Below are 9,004 nucleotides of genomic sequence, written 5' to 3'. Positions count from 1 at the left end.
TATCCACCACTCAGTTAATAAAATAAGAGCATTTGTGTACCTTAGAAGCCTCCTGCATGTCCCTCTTAATTATTTTCCTCCCACCTTCTGGAGTAACTACAATTCTGATATTTGTGGTCATTATTTCCTTGATTTTTAAAATAGTTTTAACACACATTCATGTATCTGTAAGCAACACAGTTAACCTAATCTTACATAAATGGCACAGTACTGTAAATATTATTCTGTGGTTTATTTCATCTAAAACTGTTATTAAGATTCGTGCATGTGAATATGTATAGTAAAATTTATCCTGTTACCTGCTGCATAGTATTCCATTATATGCACATGTTTCTTCAGTAGAACTACTGGTGTTTATAGCTTCATATTTATATGGTAATATGTTAGGCTTTAAGCTCATTTTAATACATGTTGTAAACATGCCTTCCAGATTATTTGATTCTTAATCATCTGACAATTAGAAATTATTTTATTCTGATACATAAATTTTTTTCTTTTGTAACTCTTTCATTGCCTCAGTATCTAGAAAGTTATTGGTCACCTTAAATCATAACATTTTTCTCATATTTTTCTGTTTTGCTGTTCTTTTCCTTTTCTGTCTTTGAATACTGGTGTATATGTTTAACTCTGCACAACTTGGGATTGGTTTTGCTTTACAGCAAGAAGTGAAAATGTTTGTTTTTGCTCAGTTGCCAACTCACCACTTTCTGTAGCATTGTCAGATAAATTTTCTTTGCTAAACATTGTCTGTCGTGTCTCAGCCCTATGCCTGTCCTTATGTATATATTCCACTCTACACCACAGCGAGAAACCTGAAAACTATATTCCCAGAGTTCCTTGGTGTCTGAGTGTGGGTTCCTAGTGGCCAGTGGCATCAATCACATGGGATTCACAAATGGGAAAAATGTCGAAACTGTTTTTCTGCTTCCAGTGACAGCATCAGCAGTATTGCTGATGCGTGGGTTCTTGATAATACGTCTTTTTATTATCCAGCTCTAGAGAAGGTACTGGTTTCCTACATGTGTTAGTCCCTGGGCAATCTCTGCTTTGCTCCTCTTATTTTTCTATACATTTGTAATCAGTTCCCTGTATTAAAGTCCCCTCTGTTTGAAATACCTAGAGTGATTTCTGTTTTCTCAAGGGTAGGTTGATTGATCTGATGGATAAACCTTCCTCTTCCTGTTGGTTTACAATGCTGAATTTATTGTGTACATGTGTTTGCCCAGGTATGTGTGTGCAGGTGCAGAAGAAAGAGGGGATGGAGAGAAAGAATGTGTGCTGTTTGTTTTGGAGCTATATATTTTGATTCATTGATCCTTTTGCAAATTCTTGCCCATGCATATTTATCATTGCAATTAGTGTACCCAAAATTTTAGTATCTGACAGTGCAAATCTGCCCTCATCCTTTTCTCATATGGTGTTCACTATCCTCATCTACTTTTCAAGCTGTGTTTTTAAGAAAAATGTCTTAAGGCTGGGCCTGGTGGCTCACAGCTATAATCCCAGCACTTTGGGAGGCAAGCAGATCACTTGAGGTTAGGAGTTCAAGACCAGCCTGGCCAATATGATGAAACCCCATCTCTGCTAAAAATACAAAAATTAGCCAGGCATGGTGGTGTGCACCTGTAATCCAAGCTACTCAGGAGGCTGAGGCAGGAGGTGGAGGTTGCAGTGAGATGAGATCATGCCATTGCAACCAGCCTGGGCAACAAGAGTGAAACTCTGTCTCAAAAAAAAAAAAGAGAAAAGAAAAGTCTTTGGAGGAGAATTGACTGTGCTCTAGTATAACCTTCTTCTCTGCATCTTGCTGAAGCTGAGGGTATTGCCTAAGAGAAGCTGATATTACTTCACAATAGAGACTCATGGAAACAGTCACATACCATGTCTCTCTGTCCTGTGGGCAAGTGGATGGTTGTGTCTGGATGCATAGGTGATAAAATTATTGCCCTTCAGAGTGTCTCTTCCTTACCATTTTGGGATCACCCTATTTGGAGAAGAGGCTGCAGAATTGTCCTAACAATGAAAGGGGATCTTGTCTCCTGTGAGTCAGCCTCACTAACAATGCCCAAGGTCAGAAGACAGACTTCCTGCAAGACCTTGCAATTTCTCAATAATCCTATTTGGGCTCATTAGATGAAATGGCTTTGGGAAAATGATCTGATCATTATTTTAAACATCAGGGCAATCATGTCAAGAGATGCCTCTGAAACACACACCGTCTCTGCTTTGGTAACTACTGAAAGGGATGGGACTGGGGAAGGTGCTTGTAATTCTCTCTTTTTTTGTCAGAGACTTTCATGTTATTGTGAAAACACCCCTAAAATCTCCCCTCTGGGCTCTCCTCCTGCTTTTCTGTGAAGCCTGGTTTGGTTGAAGACAGACTGCCCCCACTTTGGAAGTCTCAACTCTGGGGACGCCTCTGGCAGTTTCCCACCCGTGGAGTTGTCTTTGTGTGTAAGACCGCTTTGGAACTTGAAAGTGCTCATCTTGACCCTCGGGTCTTGGTGCCCTGGGAGTTGGGCACACTGAGAGTGAGTTGCAGTGAAGCTATTTTAGAGGGAACATGGGGACTGTGCCAAGGCTGTCCTGGCAGGGAAGGCTGGGTAAAGGGCAGTATGACTTTCTGCAGACTTGCAGCAGAGTGGAAATAGCCCCCCACCTCCCACCACCATAAGCTTTGGTGTCACACTCTATGCGCTTGAATTCTGGCTGCTCTGCCTCTAGTTAATGGGGTGCTTTCTGTGCCTCAGTTGCCTTCTCTGTACCATGTTAGAAATAATAATGACTGTGTTAAAGGCTAGACATAATTAAATGAGGCAATCCATATCACAACTGAAAATAGTGCCTCCCCCTTCCTCACCCAACTCCCAACATTAATTCATTAGGTTAATTGCCTAAACTATGGAGTCAGACTGCCCAGTTCATATCCTGATTCAGCCAATTCCTAGCTGTGTGATGTTCAATGACTTGCCTAACCTCTCTGAGCCTCATTTCACTTATCTGTAATCTAGATTTCATAGCAGTTCCCCCTGATAGCATTGCTGTGAGGATTTAATGAATTAATTCGTAGTCAACTCTTAAAGTCGTGGTTCAGAACTGAAGACGTGTGACTCCCCCCTACCCCAGGGGATATTTGCTAATGTCTGCAGATGTTTTGATTGCAAAATTGGTGTGTGTATTATTGGCGTATGGGTTGAGGCCAGGGATGCTGCTAAACATTTTACAAGGCACAGGACAGCTCCCCTACGGCAAAGAATTGCCGTTTCATATGTTGCAAGTACCAAGGTTGGAAAGCCCTGATAGGCCAATTCATGGCTCAAGGTGAGCCTGGACTCTCGTCTTTTGAGCAACAGTGCTGTGCGCTTACGCCATGTCAGGAGCTGCACTTATGCTGGGAGTATAAAGATGGATGACATGAAGCCCTGCCCTTAAGTAGCTCAATCTAGAGGGAAATGCTTTGGGATTGGGGCGGGGAATGGGAGGCAGGAAGCTTGGTCTCTGAAAACCAGTCAGGGAAGTTAATCAGAGGAAGACTTATTTTTCTTTTGTTGCCCCTCTAATTGTAGAACAGGCCAAGCTTCTGTTGGCATACCAGGCAAATAAGTTATTACAACAATCTGATGGCTGCCCTTCTGGAATAAGTGCAGGATTCTATGGAGCCACATGGCCAGGTCCCCGTTCCGGTTGGAGGAGGTGAGGACAGACTTCTCAAAGGAGGTGATGCTTGTTGCTACATCACGAGGGGTGTGTAGAAGTAAGGAAAATGAACATGGGGCAGTGCAGAGCAGAGGAAACCTCACAGACAGAGGTTTCTATGTATCCCAGAAATGTTTATTGAGCACCTAATGTGTGCCAGGTGCAGTTCTAAGCACTGGGAATACAGCAATGAACCAAATGCAAAAAGCTGTACCCCCATGGAGCTTACAGTGTAGTGGCAGGGGATTGGGCATGACCAACAGGTACATAGATAGGCAGTGCGTCAGGTGGTGACAAGTCCTATAAAGAAAAAGCAGGGAAAGAGAAAGTGCTTGAGAGGGCAGCAGTATTACATAGGAAACTCATGAAAGGCCTCCATGAGGACATTATATTTGAGCAACAGCTTGAAACAAGTGAATTGGGGAGCCATGTTGATATCTGTGTTCCAAGCAAGGGGAATAGCTCATGCAAAGGCCTGAGGCAGGAGCCCCCCGGCATGTCTGAGTATCAACAGGAAGATGAATGGAGACGAGGGGAATTGGACTGCAGTGGGAGCCATAGCCAGGTCAAGTAGCATCTTGGATGCCATGGTAAAGAGAGTGGATCATTTTTCTATCAGCTACCAGGGAAATAAACAGTCACCAGGGAAATAAGCAGACGTCTTCTATGAGACATGGCCCTGTCTGAAGCACATGCTTAGACCAAACAGGCTGTCTTCCAAGTAGTTGTGTCCATTGAGTGCCTCTCTGATTACTCAATACAAATACTATTACCCATTGCCTACAAGATGCATTTAATGCAGAAGGACTCATTTTTGTACCCAATCCTGGCAAATTTTTATGGTGGTAACTGAGCCCTTAGTTTCAATCACAGTGACATGGCTTTGGGTACAACACTCTTGATTTTCTGGATCTCAGACTGTTAAGGTATGAGGAGACTCAGTGACCATTAGCTAACTTCCTTTTCAGCTCCGGGATTCTACAAATGCCTCAAAGTTCTTCTTGGATGCCTGGATAACAATTGCTAAAATGTGGAGCATTAACTATATGCTAGCATTGCACTAAACATTTTACATCTGTTTTTGTCCAGTAGAACTTCAACAACACCCTGGGATAGAAGTACTGTTAGCTCCATTTTTTTTTTCATTTTTTGTTTTGTTTTGTTTTGTTTTTAGAGATGAGATCTCACTCTGTTGCCAAGGCTAGAGTGAAGTGGGTGATAATACTTCACCTCGGTGTTGAAACCCTGGGCTCATGTGATCCTCCTGCCTTAGCCTCCACAGTTTTGAGACTGCAGGTGCACACCACTATACCCAGCTAGTTTTTATTTTATTTTATTTTTTGTAGAGACAGGATCTTGCTAAGTTGCCCAGGCTGGTCTCAAACTCCTAGGCTCAAGGACCTTTCCACCTCAGCTCCACTTTAGAGATGGGAAAACAGAGGCACAGAGGGGCTAAAAACATGCTTTAAAGTCACTTGGCTTATATGTGACAGGTGGACCCAGCTCTGTCTGACTGCAACGCCCATACTCTGTGGACTCCATGAGCCTGAATAGGAAAGACGGCATCAGAATGGGGCTCCCAAGTACGTATAGCTCACCAGGGAAGGAGGATGCAGGTATTCTGTGTCTCCTGCCTCTGCTTCCACATCTGTTCTGCTGATATACCCGAGGGGCTGGAAAGACTCGGGCAGGGTTCCTGGGGCCATTCCAGCAAAGTCACAGTTAGAGTGCTAAATTGTGTATATGCGGTGGCTCATGCCTATAATCCCAGCACTTTGGGAGGCTGAGGCGGGGGGATCACCTGAGGTTAGGAGTTCAAGACCAGCCTCGCTAACATGGTGAAAACCCATTTCTAGTTAAAAAAAAAAAAAAAAAAGTTGTTGAATAAGGGCTGAAGTTTTATCAATTACTTCCCCATGAGGCAGCGCTGAGCACCAGGTCAGAGGCTTATTCATGGGGCTCGTGAAGCATCCAGACCCCTGTGGAGGGTCAGGTAGGACCAGACGTCAGTCCCAGACACCGGGAGACTCAACAGCAGGGTGGGAAACACAGGCTGACACGTTCTCCTTACCGCTCAGAGTTGCCTAGCAACCACAAGTGACAAGCTGCCAACTCGGTGATACAATCACAGAAGGTAGATCAGAGTAAGCCAATTAAAACTTTTTTTTTTTTGCATTTTTCATTTTTTTGTTTCCATGATTTCATTTAGTCCTGACTGCCCTCAAACATGGATTAAGAAGCCTGCCAGAGGAGAGTGGAATTCGCACATATGACACAGCCCATTTCTCCTTGCACAGTCAGAAAATATGCTCGTCACATGCCAGCCAGGGAATGGGAGATAATTTAATTAAAAGGTAGGCTTGTCTACCTATTTTACTTAGCTCTGCCGTGAAATTTAAAATTTGCCTGGAGTTAGGACCAAATCTGATTGTTATTACTATGTGTTAGTGCTTTCCCACCACCAATGTTAGCGTAGAGGGTAACGCCTGGCACATACTAGGCACTCAGTAAATACTTGAATGAATAAATGAATGGGTGAAACAGACGGGGAGAATGATAAAGCTAACTCATGTCAGTGAACATGTCTTTTTTTTTTTTTTTTAGATGGAGTCTTGCTCTGTCACCAGGCTGGAGTGCAGTGGCACGCACAATCTCAGCTCATTGCAACCTCTGCCTCCTTGGTTCTAGCGATTCTCCTGCTTCAGCCTCCAGAGTAGTTGGGACTACAGGCTCATGCTACCATGTCCAGCTAATTTTTGAATTTTTAGTAGAGACAGGGTTTCACCCTGTTGGCCAAGATGGTCTTGATCTCTTAGTCTCATTATCCACTTGCCTACAGGCGTAAGCCACTGTATCCAGCCTGTGAGATTATCTTCAAGAAAATTCTAAAACCATAGGTATCTAAAGGAAGCACCTCCTTTATTTAAGACCTTTAGATGGGCACATCAAGGACCAGGATGCTCAAACTGCCTAAAGTCCACATAGGGATTTGGTGAGAGAGGCTGGCATAGACCAGGATTTTTTCAACCCTAGACCAATGCACATTCCACATTTTTCATGCAAAAATTCGTGTATCTGTGAGCAGAGTCCAAGTCTCTGCATCTCATTAACCCACATCCCCCACAGAGGTGACACTTTTAAAAGAAAGTAAATGATCTGCATGGTCAAATCACACACCTTTGGGATCCTTCAGAAGAGATATGTTGTCTTGCTCTCAGAGATGAGACAAGGAACAGTCAGAGAATTGTAAAGCTAGACTCACATAAGTGAGTCTAATGACACTGAATTATCCAATGATAAATAAAACGTTTATTAGCATCCACTAGATTTTCGTTTTTCTTTTTCCAAGTTTCCACTCCCTACCTCCTCAGTTTCTGGATAGATTTTAAGCAGCAAAAGAAGGAGTCAAATTGAGACATGAAGAGTGGGTGAGGAGTCAGAAAGAAGCCTTATTTCCTAAGCTGCACGAATCTTCTCTGAGTTCTGAGGCTTCTGAGTCCGGATACACTTTTGCCCGGATATTGCAGTTCTCTGGGTGTTTTCTCTCTGCTCTGACTGTTCCTTATCTCACCATTCAGAGAGTAAAATCACATAGCTCTCCTGAAGGATCCCAAAGGTGTGTAATCTGACCACACAGATCATTTGCTTCCTTTCCAAAGTGTCATCTCTGTGGGGGGTGTGAGTTGATGAAATGCAGAGACTTGGACTCTGCTCACAGATATATGAAATTTTGCATGAAACATGTGACATGTGTATTGGTCTAGGATTGAAAAAATCCTGTTCTGTGCCAGGCTCTCTCACCAAATCCCTGTGTGAACTTCAGGAAGTTCTGAGCATCCAGGTCCTTGAGGTGCCCGTTGAAAGGTCTTAGATAAAAAAGGTGCTTCCTTTTAGCTTTAGATACTTATGGTTTTAGAATTGTCTTTTTTAATCTTTATAAAATCATTATTATTCTTTCCTTCCACCCAGAGTCATTTTAGACATTTATTCCTAATCGTCCCTCAATGAAAAAAAAAAATTTTTTTTTTTTTTTTTTGAGACAGAGTCTCACTCTGTTACCCGGGCTGGACTGCCGTGGCCCAATCTTGGCTCACTGCAACCTCTACCTCCCAGGTTCAAGCAGCTCTCATGCCTCAGCCTCCCTAGTAGATGGGACTACAGGCGCACGCCACCATGCCTGGTTAATTTTGTTTGTATTTTTTAGTAGAGACGGGGTTTCACCATGTTTCCCAAGCTGGTCTCAAACTCCTAAGCTCAGGCAATCTACCCGCCTCTGCCTCCCAAAGTGCTAAGATTACAGGCATGAGCCACCGTGCCTGCCCTCCACCCCCATGAAAAACCATAGATACACTGGGTGCATCTGTTGATACAGTCTATGTATATCTGTGCTTTATACATAAAAAGAGATTGTTTTTCACCGTTTCCCCAAAAGAACCAATTTTCACCCCCGTGGGGACAGGATAAGCTCTTTTGAGAATTCATGTTAGAGGACCAAGGCCTCTGTCTTTTCCTCTGACTTCTGGAGCTCAGCAAAATAAAAGGCGGTTTGTAGCCTGTGCTTTAAAAGACAAGACTCACTGAGGAATAATATAAATAAACAAACAAAGTAAAGAAGAACTAACTTCTTTGGAAAGAAGTCACTGCAGCCTTTCTATGACGTTGTTTTCAGAATTCAGCATCTAAAGTCTCCTGGCCAGCATTACCTTCTTTTTCTTGACAGAGCTCCATCTATGTATTCATACTCCATGCACAGAAACTTTGTGGCTTGAGTACAGAAGCTAACGAGAGTGTGAAGGTTAATTTTATGTGTGACCCTGACTGTGCCACGGGGTGCCCAGATATACAGCTAGAATGCCTGTGAAGGCATTACTGGATGACGTTAGCATTGGCATTGGTAAACTGAGTTAATTAGATAAAGCCCTCCCCATGGTGGATGGGCTTTATCCATCAGTTGGAGGCCTGAATAGGACAAAAAGGAAGGAAACAAATTCTCTCTCTCTCCTGACTGTTTTGGAACTGGGATATCTGTCTTCTCCTGTGCCTGAACTGGAACTTACACCACCAGCTCTCCTGGGTCTCTAGCTTCCCAGTGGCAGATGGTAGAACTTCTCTACCTCCATAATCCCATATACCAATTCCTTATTGTAAATCTCCCATAATAAATATAGGTAGGTAGGTAGGTAGGTAGGTAGGTAGATAGGTAGGTAGATAGGTAGGTAGGTAGGTAGGTAGGTAGGTAGAGAGGTAGGTAGATAGGTAGGTAGGTAGGTAGGTAGAGAGGTATGTAGATAGGTATTTAGGTAGGTAG

The 9,004-nt window shown here is 43.2% G+C and overlaps 1 pseudogene across 1 annotated transcript in view; it reads left to right on the top strand.

Annotated features, from left to right (window-relative positions):
• The first annotated feature begins 3,663 nt into the window (after positions 1–3,663).
• Positions 3,664–9,004, top strand: part of LOC108312152 — a 15,857-nt pseudogene continuing 10,516 nt past the window's right edge. Inside the window, exons 1-2 of the transcript XR_005202062.1 lie at positions 3,664–3,754; positions 7,461–7,560. The product of XR_005202062.1 is annotated as a bromodomain-containing protein 7-like (transcript). The remainder of the gene's footprint in view (positions 3,755–7,460; positions 7,561–9,004) is intronic.

This window comes from Cebus imitator, unplaced genomic scaffold, assembly GCF_001604975.1.
Source record: "Cebus imitator isolate Cc_AM_T3 unplaced genomic scaffold, Cebus_imitator-1.0 Scaffold122, whole genome shotgun sequence".
Taxonomy (NCBI): Eukaryota; Metazoa; Chordata; class Mammalia; order Primates; family Cebidae; genus Cebus; species Cebus imitator.
Note: the sequence above shows the minus strand (reverse complement) of the source record. Positions and strands in the feature narration are given on the sequence as shown.